Source organism: Sturnira hondurensis, unplaced genomic scaffold, assembly GCF_014824575.4.
Source record: "Sturnira hondurensis isolate 20B ecotype Veracruz unplaced genomic scaffold, ASM1482457v3 Scaffold0008640, whole genome shotgun sequence".
NCBI classification, from domain to species: domain Eukaryota; kingdom Metazoa; phylum Chordata; class Mammalia; order Chiroptera; family Phyllostomidae; genus Sturnira; species Sturnira hondurensis.
The window spans coordinates 13,762,861-13,782,192 of record NW_028081271.1 but is presented as its reverse complement, the minus strand read 5'-3'; the positions used below and the strand labels follow the sequence as shown (position 1 = coordinate 13,782,192).

The following is a 19,332-nucleotide window of genomic DNA, read 5'->3' as shown; positions in this document are numbered from 1 at the left end:
GCCCCACCCTACCGGTCCTGACCGGGGACCTGGCCCGCAGCCCAGGCATGTGCCCTGACTGGGAATTGAACCAGTGACCCTTTGGTTTCCAGGCCAGCACTCAATTCACTGAGTCATACCAGTCAGGCAAAGCTTTTAAAATTAACGCATTTGCAACGTGGGTGCTTTGTATATTAAGAGCATATTCTGACAAATGACAGCTTAAATCTTCTAGAAATACCATAGATGCAGATAAAAGAGAGGAAGTGATCTTTGTGGTCTTTCTGACCAGGAAGAAGTGGCCACCAGGTGGGAACGACTGAAGAGAACGGAATGACACAAAACACCTGGACTCTGGTTGGACTTTTTACTCAAAGCCTGGCACCTGTGACTTCTGTTGATGCCCCCAGACACCTCCCTGGCCCTCACAGTGAGAACTGGTGCTCCTGTCCCCATGCAAATGTCAGAGTTCTGCTCAGACCCAGATCCTTTTGAAGCCACAGCCCACTGTATGCAAAATACTTCAGTCCCCGTTGTCCATGGGGGAACCGTTTCAAGACCCTCAGTGAATGCCCAGAACCACAGATAGTACCGAACCCTCTACATAATGCCTCTAACTAAGTTTAATTTATAAAGCAGACACGATAAGAGATTAATAACAGTAAGTAATAAACTAGAACAATCACAGTAATATACTGTAATAAAAGTTACAGGAATAAGGTGTCTCTGTCTTTCAGAATCCCTTCGTGTACTGTACTCACCGTTCTTGTGATGACGTGAGGTGATAAAACATCTTTGTAATTTCACCTTTTTACTTCGAGGCAGCATTTTATGCTTCTCTTTGGCGTATCCGACTGAGTAGCATCACTGCTCTTGCACTTTGGGGACATTATTAAATAAAATAACGGGGACTTGAAGATAAGCACTGTGACAGCGAGATACTAGACTGGACAACAGCAACCGCTGTGACATGTCTAACGCAGGACGAGCGTCCACGGTGCGGAGACCGGGACACGGTGACGCATCACGTTGCGGGCGGGGTGGGGTCCCGTGAGGTTTCATCACCCTACTCAGAATCGCACCCCATTTAAGACTCAGGAATTGTGTCTTTCTGGAATTTTTTAATTTCATGCCAAACGCGGTTACCACCTTCATCGGGGGGGTAACAAACTGCGGGAAGCAAAACAGCAGGTGAGGGGGCACAATGCACCGCGACTTGGGCGGCTCAGAACAACAGAAACTTATTCTGTCACAGTTCTAGAGGCCAGAAGCCAAACTCAAGGTGCTGGCAGAGTTGGCTTCTTTTTGGGGGCTTTCAAGGAGAATCTGCTCTTAGCTTCTGGTGGCTGCCAGCCATCCTTGGCTTGTAGGCATTTGTTTCTGTATAATCTCATCCTACAGAATTGTATCTGTAAAGACCCTATTTTTTCAAAGATTGTATTTATTTATTTTTAGAGAGGGAGAGAAACGTTAATGTGTGGTTGCCTCTTGCGTGCCCCTTGCCAAGGGACCTGGCCCACAGCCCGGGGCCATGTGCTGGGACCCAGAATCAAACCAGCAACCCTTTGCTTCACAGGCTGGTGTGCAATCCACTGAGCCACACCAGCCAGGGCTGAAGGCCCTATTTTGAAATAAGGACTCATTCTGAGGTTCTGAGTGAGTATGAATTTTTGCGGGGACACCATTCAATCCAGTACATCACAGTTCAAACATTCCACATTTGAGCCATCAGCAATAACAACACCAAAGTTATCAAAATGGATCCTCACATCATGAGAAATAAAGATGAGGGAAGAGATCAAGAAAGCCAGGGCTGTGGCACAGAACACGACCAAAACACACTGGATAAAACCTGCTTCCTGGGGGCCCCAGGAGAACATGGGTGGGGGTTTTGCTCTTGTCCTTGCTGCTTGGAGAAAGCAGAAGAGTAGGTCTTTGCTGAAGGAATCACCCTAAGATAGGTGATGAAAGCTAATTCCACCAGAACATTAAGAGCTGGATCACAGCTCATTTAGGCAAGAAAACAGTGCGATGAACATTATCCAACCTATAAAATGGTCTTCAAGGAGTTCTTAAGGACATGAGAAAATGCTCATGCTGTAAGGCTAAACAAACAAAGCAACAAAAAGCCAGGACGCAAAACTGCATTTGTAGCCTGAGCTCAACTATGCAACAGAGGGGAAACATTTCCAGAAAACAAGGCTGGTGCCGACCCTGAGGAGGGGAGGCAGGAGCAAACGGCTATTGTCTTTGGTTTTCTATACTTACATATTGTCTGAATTCCACCCCCAGGGATCACGCAGCCCATTTGAAAAATAAACTTTAAATCTGAAAATAGTTTTAGATCTACAGGAAGGTTGCGAAGATAATACCGAGAGTTCCCCTGGAGTATCCAGTTTCCCCTATTGTTAACATCTTACCCTGGTATATTTGTCACAGCCACTGAACCAATACTGATACATTATTATACACTAAGGTCCAATTCTTTAACAGGACTTTTTAAGTTTTTAATGTCCTTTTTCTTCCCTGAGATCCCATCACACCACGGATACTGATTATGTCTCCTTAGGGGCCTCTAGACTATGACATTTCCTCAGATTTAGCTCATTTTTCATGACCTTGATAGTTTTGAGGAGTCGGGTCAGATGTCTTGTAGAAGGTCCCTCGATTTGGGTTTGTTTGATGTTATTTCATGATTAGACTGGAGTTACAAGTTTTGGGGGAAGAAGGTAAGTGACATTCTTATCATATAATATCAAGAGATGCATTCCTTTTTAAATGAAACATACAATGAAATAAGGACTATGCTAGAAAAGTAAAATAGTGTTTAATTTTGGATCAGGGGGCTTTCTCAGTATTTTTCTTTGTAGTCTTCTATAAAAAGCATAAAATATATTTAGAAAAGAAGAGTTTAAAGAAGTGCCTACTGTAGAGGCCTCAGTGGCCCAGGCTGTTGGGGGGGCGGTGGGGGGAGGCACGGAGTCTGAGCCTCGGTCTGGGTCTGGCACGGGAACTGAGAGTGTCAGCGTGATGGGGAACACACCAGGGCCTGGCTGCCTGCTGGGAGCAGTCAAGATTACTAATGGCAGGACAGAAAGTAACAGCAACAAAAGGAGAGAGAGGGCCTGGGCCAGGAAGACAGCGCTAATGAGAACACTGAGATGCATTCCAGGCGACAGGGAAACCCAAAAATGTAAGCAAGCCTGGAGCCGAGATTAGTTATAGCCAAATAAGTCATGCAGAATTCAGAGGGCGCAGGCAGGCACGTGGAAGCTCGGGCACCGCTGCGTCTCTGAACCCGGCAACATGATGCTTTGTATAAATACTGACTTTTTAGGGAAGACAGAGAGGAGCCTGTCTCTTTTTCCACTGCAGGGATTAGGGAAAGTTTATTGATTTTTAAACAGACTGTTTCTATTCAGGGCTTCTTTTAGATCTAATAAGGTTGTTATTATTATACTTTTAATTGGGTGCAGAGAAAGGAGTTCAGTGTCAATCTGTGAGTAAAGCGTTCTTAATTGCTTTGGAAGATGTGACACGGAAACTAAGATTGTAGGTCACACGCGAGGCCCAGGGCACTGGCCCCACGGGGCTGTTCTACTGGAACCTGCGTGTTGCCTCAGCTCTCGGTCCAGCGTTAAAATGTCTGGGCAGATGGATTGGCATCCATCAAATGGGGTGAATGGCTATAATTTCCAGAAAAAGCAATCTTTTAGTTGTGATTGGCAGACTTCTACTCATCCTTCAACACCCAAGTCGTGTGTTCTGATGGAATAAATTGACCAAATGGAGGAAAGGAGGAAGCATGCTTCAGACCTTAAGAGCACTCACTAAAGACGGACAGAGCAGGGGGCAGGCATGGGGGACACCGGCCTGGAATTCCCCATTGGGTTTCAGAGTCCTTGGGGTGACGGCCTGGGGTGAGATCGTGGGCTACTCCCGACTGACCGAGAGGACAACCGCTGAAACCAGCAGCTGGGAATGCACCGAGTCAGACCGGGGTAACCTGTGGGCGGGCTGGGGAGGCCTAGACCCCTAACTGCCCCCTACCCTGTTCTGCCAAGGAAATGTCCTGCCCACGTGCCCAATTTAGGTTTTAACAAGTTGCTTTACTAATTTGTGTTTGCTTTGGTCCTACATGTACATTCAAATGTGATTTCTCCCATTATACCTCTTAAATTGTCAAACCCATCAATGTCTTAATACTGTTCTGCGCTAATCGAGTCACTGCTCTCATTTCAAATTTTCTGAGGACCCACAAAACAATCAAAATGACAATAAAGTAGCAACTGTTTCTAGACTTCCGTCTATGTGCCCGGCAGCCAGCTAAGCGGTCAGTGCCCCTGCACTATGAGGTCTGCGCTGTTTTCCTCCTTATAGGTGAGGATGGTGAGGTTCAAGAGGCTGACCCAGGGTGGACACCTGGTGGGGAACAAAACTGGGGTTCTGACCAGAGCGGCCTCTGGCCCCAAAACCTGTGTTCCTCACTACTGTGTGACTCAGGTGAGCGGGCCCCACCGCTAGGAGGGCTGCCGTGGGACGAGCAGAAACATGCTTACCACTTAATACTTCAATCAACGAATAATTAAATAATTAAAATAGGTGTAAATTAAAAGGAAACAAAACTGTTGAAATAAAGAACAAAATTGAAGTAGAACTGATTAATCAAAATGAAAAAGAATAAGTAAATTAACACGATGCTTGAATTGATGCTTAATTACATTAAGTGGATTATATACAAATTATGTAAAATAACGTCATGTACTTTGAAGGGTTTTATTACGTTTCCAAGTTAGATGTGATTTTTTTTCCTTCTGGAAAATCCAAAGGGCCCGTGTCCATCCTCTCCCACCTTCTTCTCCAGTGCTTTGCTGTTTATACCAAAAGTGTTCTGCTAGGAGCTGTGGAAAAAACAAAGGATAATTAGACCTAGCTTCTGCTTTTGGAGGGTTTTCACGTAGGAGGTAAATGGGGCTGAAACAAGGGCTCGGTGAAGCTGTACGCACGTGTCTTTGCTGTGTCCTCTTGGCTGTCTAGAAGTGGCATCGACTCAGTTTGCTCTGCTGAGTATCTCAGGCTAGAGAACGGCCAGCTTGAATTTAACAGCTAACAGCTAAGTTGGGAAAGTACAATTTGTTGTATGTTTTCAGGGGCAAGACGACGATTTGAAATGAAGGGTGGGGTGATGCTGTGACTGTCAGTTGCCACGGAAGGCTGCGATCTGCCCTTGTCCCAGAGTGTGACGAGGCGAATGCATTTTAGGTTTAGTCACTGGGGGAGCCGTCCCTTTTCCCAGCCCTTCTGGCCTGCCTTGGGATCACTGTCGGGTTCAGTTCAGCAAACTTTTATCCATGGTCCCCTGGGAGCTAACTAGATCGGCGATTTTCAACCTTTTTCGTCTCATGGCACACACATACTAATCACTAAGGCTGCGGCACACTAAAAAACATTACATTTTTTGCCGATCTGATAAAAATAGGTGGAGTTTTGATTCATTCACACTGGACGGCTATTGTGTTGGCCGCTGTTGGTTTTTTATTTGACGATCTAAGGGAACGGAGGTCAGTGCCTCTAACCAAATGGGTAGTGCCGATTTTGAGACTTCTTGTGGCAAAACCATTGAAGATCGCTCAGACAGTGTGTGAGGGAAGTCAGGGCATCTAAAGTTGCGAAGGGCATGGTCTCTGACCTTGAAGAATTTATCACTGAGATAGGAGGGCAGGTTTGTCGGTAGAAGCTGGTCAGTTCAGGGGCAGAGGTCCAGATAAGGTGCTGTAAGAGGCCAGAGAAGGGGTTTAGCCCAGCATCGGAGTGCGGTGTAATGTGTGTATGTGTGTGTGTTTATATGTGCATCCGTGTGTGGCTATGAGTGTCTATCTGTGTATATCTGAGTGCGTCTGTGTGTGTGTCAGTGTGTATGTCGTCCTTCCAAGCAAAGAGAAGGCGTCAGCAAGTGCACCAAGGCAGCAGATGACATGCGAAGACCCATGAACTAGGACGTGAGGTGGGGAGGTCAGGAGGCTGGGCTCGAGAAGCAGGCCGGGGCCGGGGTCGGGGCCGGGACCGGAGGCCCATGCATGTTGGCAGAGGAGGCAGTTGGGATAAGAATGGAGCTCTGGGAAGGAGGGGAAACACATGGTCCAATCAGCCTGATGGCGGGCGTGATGGTGGCAGTGGGACTCTGCAGTCAGTCACCAGGGACAGCAATGTGGGAAAGTGGTGATCGGGGCCTGAACTCCAGGATGGAAGAAGATGGTGGGAGGAGGAGGCTCCACTCCATTCTGCTTCCGCAAACCACTGACATCTCCATCCCCTCTTCGCAGCCTTCTTTCCTCCCAGTCCCTTGCTGACCTTTCCTTCCGCAGCTCCGGCCTTCCTTAAACACCTGGGGACAAGGAGCTCTGGGGAGGGGAGGACACCACAGCAGACTGTCCCCAGACATGGAGCTGCCCACCAGGGCCTCCCCACCCCGAGCATCCTTCTCTGATCACCGCGTGGTTTCATTGGCTCTTTGCAGTTTCTTAAGTCCAGTTGCTTCTCAATCAGCTTAACTGAATTGCATGCTTAGACCCCTGTGAGGAGGTGAAATTACGCTGTTAGGGGGATGAGGTCCTAACTCTGGGAGGTCTCACAACACTCTCCTTTTTCCTTTCAATGGAAACAAGTTTGCCTCCTTCTTCCTTCCTCCCTCCTCCTTCTTCCTTCCTCCCTCCTCCTGCCCGCCACCTTGGCCTCCACCCTCCTGGTCCAGGTGAAGAACCCTGGGGGAAGGTGCCCATGACCTCAGGAACAGGCTGCTACTGGGGGACTCTCCTTGTAAGAGTTTGTTCTTTGCTTCTAGACGACATTCAAATAAATAGCTATCATGTTACATTCTCCTAGTTTCTGTTGTGAGGAGAGGAAATAATTAAAATGTAATTAGACTGTTAGGCACCTAATCTGTGAGTTTTCGGCTGTCTTCTTCTGGTGAAATGAATACCAACAGGTGTTTCAACGCATCGCATGAGGGAGTAGGGTTGGTGTGTGGAGGTGAGAGTAGCCCAGTCCTGCCCTCTGGTAGGGAGTGTGCCGCCCTGGGAGAATTCCCTCTGCAATGGTGGGGGGGGGGGGCAGTCAGTAGGCTTGTGTCTGAACTGGGCTTTTAAATGTTAAGTGGCTGTTTGACAGTTAAAGACTAGTGCTTTCCAAGCTGGAGACAGCCTGACCAATGGCTTGGCAGGGAATGGCATACTGGGCGGGAGCAGTTACGTGTGGCTGGAGGCCTGGGTGCTGGGGAAGTGATGGGAGAAGCAGCTGGAAGGCCACCTGAAGGCTGGCTGTAAAAGCCTAGACCAGAGTCGGGCTTCACTCCCAAGCCAGTGCAAGTCGTAAAGTGTATGTAGATGGGGTGCATTTTGTGTTTTGGGAAGATAACGAGATCATCTAGGAAGAGGGTAGCATAAAAATGACTCTGCCTGGCTGGTGTAGCTCAGTGGGTTGAGCGTGAGCTGTGAACCAAAGTGTCACTGGTTCGATTCCCAGTCAGGGCACATGCTTGGGTTGGGTTGCCGGCCAGGTCTCCAGTGGGGGGCATGTGACAGGCAAGCACATATTGACGTTTCTCTCCGTCTCGTTCTACCTCCCTTCCCCTCTCTCTAAAAATAAATAAAAATAAAATCTCAAAAAAAAAGACTCTGGAAGCTGTTGGAGGAAAAAGCTGATGAAGCCAGCTTTAGGCAGTGGGGTGGAGAGAAAGAGACGTGTTGAGAGGTATTCAGGATGGAGAACTGAGCTGAGCTGGCTACTCATGGTACAGGAAAGAGGAAAGTTGATAGAAAGTTTGCTAGTTTGGGAAAATAGGTGCCTGTGCCGTGCACTGTGCTAGAACACCCGAGGAGAGGTTGCGCTTTCATAAACTGCCTTCTGCTATCATCTCGGGTGCGTCTTAGAATGGAATTGCCTACGGGCTGGGTGGCAGGCCAAAAGGAACAGCTGAAGGAGGGCGCATGAAGGGAGACTTGTTCTTTGTGCCCTGATGGAATCTGCTAGCCTCTCTAAGGTCTGCAGTTGCGCCACGCCCTGTCTGCTATGTGCAGTGAGACGCTCACTGCAGCCCTCGCACCTGAGGCATTTTCTGGGAGAGCCACCGGGTGCAAGCACAGGTTGAATGTCATACCAGAAGGACTTCAAGGTCGCGCTCTTTAGAATGCAGCTGGAGCTTTAATCTGGGGAGGTGGTCAGGTTGGAAATCTGAGCTGTAAATAATTTGCGTACATGAGGCAGTTGAAGCTTGGGGCGTGGGTGGAATCCCTGGAGGCGGGCCCAGGACAGAAACCGAGGGAACACTGAAGGGGTAGCAGCGGAATTTGAGGTCAGAAGAGGACAGGGACAGAGCAGAGGCTGGGAATCTGCCTTAGGATGGCCCAGGCTGGTTAAGGGGCAAGTAAAGCCAGTAAGGCTGTGGGGAAAGCAAGCACCATGGGGCAAAAGGACTGGGCAGGGCGGGGAGGAGGTGTGTCAGCCTAAGCAAGCTGGGCACTCTGCCAGTGAGGCGGTCACAGCTGGACCATTGTGCCCCTGGGTACTAACTTCTCTCAACCCAGGCCCAGCTTACATTGCTCTTGGCCCATAATTCATGGCTCTAAGGAAGGCCACCAACCGTCTTGACCTTTTGGGGCTCAGGCCGCCAGGATCAGAGGTAAAGCAAGAGGGCCATACAAGCTCCCTTCACTCATCTCTGGGTTAAGATCTTCCGGAGCACTGGGCCAACGCTGTTCTTTCTTGTTTTGCACTGAGAAAAAAATATCAGCGTTGATATCACGCAGAGATATTTCTGCACATGGCTTTGATCTTGTGTAGGAACATTCCAGGAAGAAAATAAGAAAAAAGCTTCTTAAGAATCTGTTGCTTGTTGGCTGAGAGATTGGGTGTTGGGCTGATTGATGAAGGTCACGACACTCAGCAGTCAGTGGGGAGAGCGCTCTGCTCGCTAGCAGAAGAATGGCATGGCATGTTCCGACCCCGGCAAGCCAGCTGCCGTCGTATGGCGAAGCACCTCTAACAACTACCATGTGTCAGCTGGAAATGTTACGTCACCAAAGCAATAAGCAACGACATGTAATGGGGCCATAAAAAGTTTGTGTACTTACGTTCACATGACAAGCAGAATCACGTCTACTAAAATTCTCTCCCGTGTGGAAAACAAATCGACTTTTTAATACCTGTATGAAGTTTTATCATCATCTCAAGTTTTTCAAAGAGAATGTGAGGGGCAAGGGTTGGAGAATTCAACAACAATGTAAAACCTTCTTAGGTCTAACCGTTCTCTTTTTCTGTTTTCCATAATCACAGCGTAAAGATACATATAGTAGTAATAATGTTATTTCTTTGATAAAGAAAACTTCCAAATGGATGGGAGGTAGATTTTAGAGGTGGTTAACTATGAATGAATGAAACGTGGTAACATAGTGATTAGCCTGAGATAAATCCAATAAAATTACATTCATCTTGGTGGATGACAGCCAAATGTAGATTTTCCTGAAAAAGTAAAGAGGCATTTAACCCACATGTTTTCTGTTTAGAAAATTAGTGTTTTCTATTTGATTAATGATGGGAATCAATCATGCCCACATTCCCTCCTTTCCCTTGTTATCAGCTGAGAAAAGAATATATTCCATCTGCTGTTTCTCCCCTCACCCCAAATCCCCTTAGTCTAAGACAGAATGACTAAATAACAATAGCTGGCAGGAGCTCCCGACGAGGAGAGCTGGGTAATCACGGGGAGATCGAGGGGACATCCGGTGGGTTCCATCGGAAGAAAGAGACTGCATGCGGGGCGGGGGGGCGGGAATCTGTGGGGTCTCATTTTAAGAATTTCGACGCTCATGCCCCTCTTCAAAATTGTTTTCCTTCTGAACTGAACTGGAAGCATCAGGGTCGTTCTTGTTCTGGGCGCTTTTTGGTTCTCATTCCTTTCCTCACAGAGTGCCTGCCCTCACTGTGCTAGGGTACCTGAGGGGAGGTGATGACTTTGGGAACTGCCTTCTGGTATCATCCCGAGTATGAAAATGAAATCACCTGAGGGTTCGGCAGAAGGCAAGCATGAAGAGCTTAAGGAGGGTTATGAACGGGGAGTTGGCCTTCCTGCCCGGAGGTAATCTGCTAGTTTTTCTGCAATTGGTGCCGAGGTCTTTTTTCTAGAGGTCTGCAGTTGTGCCATCATCGGTGCCAAGCCCAGTCTGCTCTAAGCAGGGGGACTCTCACTGCGGACCCCCATCCTTGGGGCATTTGTCGGAGACTCTCAGGGGCTGCCCAGGGCCTTAGGCTCCGCAAGTCATTTCCTGAGGACATGCGTCCATCTCGGATCCAGATGAGGGATAAGAGGAAAACCCTGTTTGGTTGGATTCTCCTGGCTCTCTGCCTGCACTGGAAATACTTTTGAGTCTTCTAGTCGAAACCTTCCATTATTTGTGATGAGAACAATGTTAACTTACCCTTTTTTTCTTATTTGTCATGGCCACCAAGAGTCATGGAGATGTGTTTCAGACCAGAATATGGGGGACTTTATTGCCCTCACATTTTGCAGTCAGAGATGAAAGAGCTAAACATATGGGGAAAGCACTTTGCCAGTTTAATCATTCTTTTTTATCTCCTGAAACACAAGACTCGAACGACCCTGAGGGGCCTCCCACCCGGCCCAGCAGGGCTCAGTGCTGGACTTCACAGGGAGATCCCCATCCGATGGCTTCCGGTTCCAAAATCACTTTAAAAGTCTAAAAGTGGAAGTAGCGGCAACTTCATGTGGTAACATTACGTGGATATGTGAGACGAGACATGTAATAGTGGCTAAGAATTATAATAATACCAGCCGCCATGGAAGTAGCCTGACCGTGTTCTGGGGTTTCTATTAACTGCTTTGTGGACCTGCTCCGGAAGCCAAAGTGGATGCTCAGTGGCGGTGGTTAGCTGGTTCTCAGGGTTAGCACATCTGTGTCTGCTCATTTTCCTGTTTGCTGTGTTCATTTCTGTTTTATTAGTCGATGCATACACATTCTTCACCTCAACCCACTTCAAATTTCTCTTAGCAAGAGGCGGCCTCCTGATTAATGAAATGCATTTTTAGAATGGTTTTATAAAGAGTGGTTAATTAGGAAGGCTTTAGTTTGTATTAAATGATAAAGAATTAGAATAAAGGGAGACAACAGCCTTTCTCGTCAAATTACTCTGCTAATGCTTACTTTGTAAACAGTGGTATTTTCTGCAAAGTTGGTAAAAGACCACATTTTGCATCGAATCAATGGACCACGGGCAAGTACTTAGGTGCTGAGTGATTTGATTTGAACCTTAATAAATATACATATAGTGCTCACTTCAGCAGCACATATACTAAAACTAGAACCGCGCAGGGCAGATTAGCATGGCCCCTGAGCAAGGATGACACGCAAATTAATGAAGTGGTCCATATTTTTGCATATGAAAAGATACTCATCATCACCAGCCACCAGAGAGATGCAAATTAAAACCACAATGAGAGTTGCCTTGGCTGTTGTGGCTCAGCAGATTGAGTGCTCTCCTGCAAACGGAAAGGTCACTGGTTTTTGATTCTCAGTCAGGGCACATGCCTGGGTTGCAGGCCAGGTCCCCAGTTGGGACGTGCAAGAGGCAACCGATCGATGTATCTCTCACATACATCCATGTTTCTCTCCTTCTCTTTCTCTGTCCCTTCAGTAAATAAAAATCTTAAAAAAACTAAATAAAACCACAATAAGATATCACCTCACACCTGTCAGAATGGCCATTATTAATAAATTGACAAACAAGTACCTAAGTGCCCTTCAGTCAAAAAACTGGCACATTTGCGCAATGGAGTACTACACAGTGGAAAGAAAGGAGGAGCTCCTACCCTTTGCGACAGTATGGATGGAAGTGAAGAATATTATGCTCAGTGGAATAAGCCAGTCAGTGAAAGATAAACACCATGTGATCTCACCTATAACAGGAATCTAATGAACAAAACAAGCTAATGAGCAAATTAGAACCAGAGACATGGAAACATGAACAGACTGACAGCAGCCAGAGGGGAGGGGCCAGAGGGATAACGGTGGAAGAAGGCCAAGGAGCTAGTCAAAGATCACGTGTGAATGACCCATGGGCATGGACAACGGTGTGGGGATGGACTGGGAGTGGTGCATGGGCTGGGCGGAGGGGGCGAAGGGAGAAAAACTGAGACGGCTGTAATAAAACAACAATAAAAAAGACAAATAAAGAAATATACATATACACCTGTTATTCTCATTATACTTTTAGATTATAACCTTCTTCCTAAAGGATAAGATCATTGTTTCTTTGTAAATTTACTTTAATTTCTTTACCTGATGGCTCAATTAGTGTTATTCAATGAAGTTATTATCTGATAAATTATGGAATATATATATTATCAAAATATTTCTAAAGTATACTTAAGCCTTAGCTGGTGTGGCTCAGTGGATTGAGTGGGGCCCTGTGAACCAAAGGATCACCTGTTCGATTCCCAGTCAGGGCACATGCCTGGGTTGTAGGCCAGTACCCAGCAGGGGATGCACGAGATGCACCATGCATTGATGTTTTTTTCCCTCTCTCCTTCCCTTGCCCTCTAAAGATAAATAAATAAAATCTTAAAAAATATATATTTAATGTGCCATTTATTTTATTTTAGAAAAATAAAATTAAAAGATTTTATTTATTTATTTTTAGGGAGAGAGAAGGAGAGGGAGAGAAACATCAATGTGTGCTTGCCCCTTGCTCCTCATGTGTCCCCTACTGGGGACCTGGCCTGCAACCCAGACATGTGTCCTGACTGGGAATCAAACCAGGCCCCTTTGGTTCACAGTCCAGCGCTCAGTCCACTAAGCCACACCAGCCAGGGCTACTTTTTATTATTAAAATACTTTTGAAATGCAAATCAAGATCTGTGCCCCAAACATTATAAATGTCCTGTTAAGGTGGATTAAGGATACTGCCCATTGAAACTGAATATCCTCTTCCGACGTTTACTTTTTTGCTACCTCTAATACACTTGTAATTTCTTTTCTTTAATTTTTATTTATTTATTTTAGAGAAAGAGGGAGGGAGGGCAAAAGAGAGGGAGAGAAACACCAATGTGTGGTTGTCTCTCACATGCCCCCAACTGGGGACCTGGCCTGCAAGCCACACATGTACCCTTGACTGGGAATTGAACCAGTGACCCTTTGGTTCACAGGCCAGTGCTCAAACCACTGAGCCACACCACCTAAGGCTAAACTTGTAATTCCTTAGAGGGCCCAAGTAGCTATCAAAGTCAGACTGCCTGTATTTGAATCCAGTCTCTATTACTCAACATATTACCTTGGGCAAGTTATTTAGTCCTTTGAGGAGACTAAATTTCCTCATTGGCAAATGAGGTCAATAATAGCATACTAATCCTAAGGTTTTAATGAGGTTTTAGCAAGATAATCCATTTAAAGCACTTAGCAGTATTTGGCTAAGATTGAGTACAGTATCTGTTTTATCAGTTTAATATCTGATATGTCCTCTATCCCAGGACATTATAAATGAATTTTTGGAACTGGGAAATGGAATTTTTGGAACTGGGAAATGGAATAGGAGCTTATTCCGTCTACTTGCCCATCAACCCAGTATTGCTGTACTTCCTGGAATGGTGCACACACACACAAAAAAACCAACCCCCCAAAAACTAAAACAAAAAATGCTTAGCAAAATGCCTGGCACAGGTAAGTAACTAATAAATATTAATTCATTATCTAAATGAATTGACATAGAAAATTAGTCACAATATATAGTTAAGGTGCTTCTCTTGAAAGGTCTTTTCTCTTGGCTTGTCTTGCATACTTATACTCAGGGATAAGGGCCAGGATTGGGTCAGGGTCAAGGTCCATTTAAGGCTTCCCTCTCCTGTGAACCCTCTCCTTCTCCCATATAAAGTGAGTGGCCTCTTCGGGGTTCCCTGGGTATCCCCTTCACACTGAGTGTGAAATCAAGTGTGTAGTTGGCTCCCTGTCCAGACTGTAGGAACTTGGACAGAAGGGCTGTGTTACTCTCCCCTGCATCCCACAACACAATTTGTCGAGTACCCACATGAACAAAGAAGCACAGAGCAGGCAGTGAAAGGAAATTCTTGCCCTTTCCCTCTAGTTGATCAGATACCCAGGGACAGATTAAGAAGAGGTTATAGAAATGGAAGAGGTTGGTATTAGGATTAAAGAGGATCCTGCAAACTTAGAAAAACACTGTTTGTTCTGTAGGAATGGAAACAAGGGGCCACGGAAACAGAATTTAAGTCCGTTCAGTCTGTTGGTGACAACGAGCTGAAGCAAACACGCTTCTGCAAACCTACCCATCAGTGTTGGCTCTTGCGTGTGAAAATCCGGCAGTAAGCACGGACCCACTCCAACAAAAAGACCTCCGAGTGCCGGCCAATCAATACTTCTCACCCAAGCAACCGCACTGCTGCAGATGATGTCAGCGAAGTTCGAGCCCTGCGAGTCCTCCAGCCCACGAATGCCACACTTCTCCAAAATGCTACATGACGTCACCAGCCTGTTCTGTCCTTGGAGACCATGCCTGGCCAGCAGAGTTCTCCCTTACTAAAGTAAGCAATAAATTCAGCTTTGTCCTTTCATTTCATGTATGGAGGGGGTCTCAGCATTCTTCGATAATTCTAGAAATTTTTGCGTCCTGAGATAAATTTCCTGTAACAAAAATCATTATTTTAAACATTTAGAATGGACGATTCAGCTATTTTTAGTAAATTCACAGTGCAACCATCATTCCGATTTAATTTCAGAATATTCTCTCTACCCCCAAAGGAAACCCTGTACTTCTTTTTTTTTAAATTTTTACAAAGATTTTATTTATTTATTTTTTTTTAGAGAGAGGGGAAGGGAAGGAGAGAGGGAGGGAAACATCAATGTGTGGCTGCCTCTTGAGCTCCCCCTACTGGGGTCCTGCCCTGCAATCCAAGCATGTGCCCTGACTGGGAATCAAACCTCAACCTTTTGGTTCGCAGCCCATGCTCAATCCACTGAGCTACACCAGGGCGAAACCCTGTACTTCTTAATTGCCTCTTCTCTTCATCACCTGTCCACCACTAACCCACTTTCTGTCTTTATAAGTGTATGTTTTATTTTATAAATCCAAGGTGACTTAAGTAAGGACTCTTCTAGAAACCTTTCTTGCTCCTTTGACTTTAACCAACACAGAAGTTTTCAAGCTGTAGAAATATATTAATATAGCACGATACAGAAATTGAGTTTATAATGGAGCACAAAGCCAGAATTCTAATAAATATACTGTGATATACTTATCAAAGACGATGTTAATGCTAATAGACAAGTCCCAGAAACCAGGCTCAGGGGTAGAAAATTTCCCTCCGAGCTCCAGACTCATATATTTTATTGCCTACATCAAAACATAGTTTGGAACAAATGTAGATGAGTCACATTTCTCAATTTCAAATTTCCCTACAAAGCTGCAGTAATCCGAAGCAGTGAAATAAACTCATGCGTCTGTGGTCAATTGACTTTTGACAAAGGTGCCAAGACCTCAGACGGAAATGTAAATCTTCGTGACGTGCGATTAGGCAATGGTTGCTTCGTTATGACATCAAAAGCACAAAGAGCAAAAGAAAAGAAATATACACACTGGACTCCATGAAAATTAAAAGCTTCCGTGTTTCAAAGGACATTGTATTAGTTTGCTCGGGTGGCTGCAACGAAGTCCCGCAAATGGTGTGGCTCAAACGGCAAAAACGTGTTGCTTCCTAGTTCTGGAGACTAAAAGTCTGATGTCAAGGTTTCGGCTGGGTCGATTCCATCCGAAGGATGTGAGGAAAGGGTCTGTTCAGGGTCTCATTCCTTAGCTTGTAGATGGCTGTCTTCTCCCTGGTCCCTGTATATCATGTTCCTTCAATGCATGTCTGTGTTCTAATTTCCCCTTTTTATAAGGACACCAGTCATATCGGACACCAGTCTAATGACCTCAGTTTACCTTTATGGCCTCTGTAAAGACGTTGTCTCCAAATGAGGTCACATTCTGAGATACCAGGGGTTAGGACTCCAACATGTCTTTTTAGGGGACCCAGTTGAACCCATAATCTAACACGTATCAGGAAAATAAAAAGACACCCCCCCAAATGGGAGAAACTGAAAGTCATATGTAAGATCAAGTATCTAGTATCCAGAATATATAAATAACTCTTACAACTAAATAATAAATAGGCAAATAACCCAACAAAACATGGGGAAAGGATTTGAATAGATATTTCTTCAAGGAAGATATACAAGTGACTCATAAGCACATGAAAAGATGCTCAACATAATTAGTCATCAGAGGATTGCAACTCAAAACCGCAGGATACCACTTCACACCCACTAGGATGGCTAATGCAAAAACACATTAACAAGTGTCAGTGAGGATGTGGAAAAACTGGAATCCTCATTCATTGCTGGTGAGTATGTAAAATGGTACAACCACTTTGGAAAATAGTTTGGAAGTTCCTCAAAAAGTTAAACATAGAGTTACCATATGACCCAGTAATTCAGTCCTGGGTATATCATGAATTTTGACAATGGTGCCAAGAACACTCATACATACAACTGGATGCCGACGAGGCTCCGACAGATCTGGAAACCCGTGATCGAAGCCTGCCTGCCCTCCTGCGAGAGACTCCGGTTGAAGTTACCCGTCCGCAGAGAGCCTTGCAATGACAGATGAGAAGCAGACCTGATTGCTGCTGGAAGGACCTGTCGAGATAGACTATGGACTTATCTTGACATCAATTTGTGCGTTTCCTGTGTTCCTTTTACTTTTTTGATAGTCTATTGTATAAAACCCTTCTTTCCTCTGACCTCAGTTTCGTTATGTTGTGTTGGGGTTTTGAGAGGTTTCTTTCTTCTTCTCCCAGACATTTCTTTGAACATGAATGGCCATCTCCCCACCTCTGCCTCCCCTCACCTGTTACGAATGCCCGGACATTCTAACACGTCCTCTGTGCGTCTCTGTATTCCCTGGAAAAGCCCCAGAAATAACCCACCAGTGTTCTTCCCTACTGCCTCTTAGGTCTGTTTAGAAAATCTGGAGTTCAAAAACACTCCCGGCCATGTTGATTATTTTAGTGTAGTAAATTACAAACATTGATCTAGCTACAGGGCCATGTAACAGGTTATACATACGGTAGCCACTCTGATTTGATGAAAGTTGCCACCACGGGCATTGACACATGTGCTGGTTTGGGTGTGTGTATACTTTGTACCCTGGAATAAGGTTTATGAACCTTCCTCTTGGCTTTGCATCACGTCCAAAGGGGTCCTGCTGGGTTGGCTCTGCCGGAGAGGGGAAGGACACTTGGTTAAGGAGATGCTGAAGGAACGGGAGAAATGTGGCAGATTCCTGCTGGGGAGGGTCAGAAGACACCCATTCTGAATGTAATTTTTATGTTTATCCCAAAACAATCTTGGCCTTTTCCATACATTGGCTTCATTTGACCATCTTCTTTTCCTCGAAGGTTTATAAGTTCCACTATGTTCTGTCAACTGTCCCAGTTTTGGTGGATTTTTTTTTTTCTGGCTTATTATAATAAGACATCATTCTCTCAGATCTCCAGCCGCACCTCCCCCCAAAATCAAGCACTTCTAATCCAGAGAGAAGGGACTCTATGTGTACTCTTTTTTTTTAAGATTGTACTTTGTTTACAATCTTAAGGGAAGGGAAGGAAAAAGAGAGGGAATCACTGATGTGTGAGAGATACACCAATCAGTTGCCTCTCACACGCCTCCAACTAAGGACCCGGCCCACAACCCAGGCATTGCTCTGACTGGGGATTGAACCGGTGACTCTTCAGTTCGCAGGCCAGCCCTCAACCCACTGAGCCACACCAGCCAGGGCTCTATGAGTCATCTTTAACATTTGAGGTTATTCATTTGCAAGTGTGCATAAGCAAGGGTTCAGCTCCCGGTCATTCATTCCTCCCACCTCCCTGTGATTGGCAGCTCCTGGAATTCTACTGTAAGAAGCCCTCTTCCCTTCTATAGTCAAACTCTGTAGCTGGTCAGTTAAAGCAGGCAATCTTAAAATTGTAATAAATATCCTTAAAGTTTTATTTTCATTTAAAAACATGCACAAGTCCGCTCATCCATCCTTTCTTTGATATCAGGCTAAAGCCTTTCCTTTGACTGGGGTCTGCTGGTGGGGTCTGCACATGAGACACCGTTAGCACATCAAACAGCACCATTCATTGCAGGTGCAGTCACATGTGGAGCAAACTGGGGGCAGAATTCGGGATTTTGACACCACTTTCCTCCACCCAAACTTCCACATTTGCTTTACTCACTCCTAATTCCACAGCTGTCTTTTTCCCTTGAGAAAGACCGGACACAGACCTGTCTTTATCACACTTTCCCCAAGCATTAATTTTCATAGTGATTACCACTTTCTTCACACTCCTATTTGTATGGTGTTAGTAACATTAAATTAAATCATGTCATTATACTAAGCATGACTTGCATAAACAAGTTTGGGAACAAATGACTGACTTTTGGGAAGCACACAACTCAATTAGGGTGAGAAATGACTGACCCACCAGGGAGTAGCCTCCTTCATGGTTGTAAAGGTTGGGTGGGCCTTGAGCTACAGGCATATTATTCACACAGAACAGCCCTGGCTGGTGTGGCTCAGTGGATTGAGCACTGACCTGTGAACCAAAGGGTCATGGGTTCAATTCCCAGTCAGGGAACAAGTCTGGGTTGTGGGCCAGGTCCCAGTAGGGGATGCATAAGAGGCAACCATGCATTGATGTTTTTCTACTTCTCTTTCTCCCTCCCTTTCCCTCTCTCTAAAAATAAATAAATAAAATCTTAAAAAAAAAAAGAAAAAAGCCTAAATTCAGAGACTTAGCATTCAAATACACACAAAGGTAGGACTGAAATTCTTTTGAGAGAAATGCTAACAAAAAAGATTTGGAGGAACCTCTCTGTGCTAGGTCCATAGGAGGACCAGCCATGCTTCTGTGGGAGGGCATAATGCCAGAGACTCCATGTGGATTTGATTAGCATCAGTGGGTCTACTCCTGGTAAATGCTCTAAAATATTAAAATATATATCCCTTTGAAGGAGGCAGGAAAGGAACTGTTCCTAGTTTGTGTTTAATAAAATATCGAAGCCTAAAGTAGCCTTAATATAAGTCAGATTACTAAGGATAATAAATTTTCCGAAAGAACCCATTTGCTAGCCAACAGGGGAAAGACTACCCTGTGTGCTGGTGCGCTCCCGTGATAAAACAGCTACCCGGGGATTACAAAGCTGGAAGATTAAAGTATCTGAAAGAGACCTCCACTTACCTTCA

General features: G+C 45.3%; 1 non-coding gene and 1 pseudogene across 1 annotated transcript; both read left to right on the top strand.

The window, feature by feature from the left end:
* The first annotated feature begins 11,319 nt into the window (after positions 1-11,319).
* LOC118993256 (U6 spliceosomal RNA) lies at positions 11,320-11,426 on the top strand. Its single transcript, XR_005067812.1, has one exon. It is a non-coding gene; the product is annotated as a U6 spliceosomal RNA (small nuclear RNA).
* Positions 11,427-13,435: 2,009 nt separating this feature from the next.
* LOC118993242 (uncharacterized) lies at positions 13,436-13,644 on the top strand (annotated as a pseudogene).
* Positions 13,645-19,332: the final 5,688 nt, after the last annotated feature.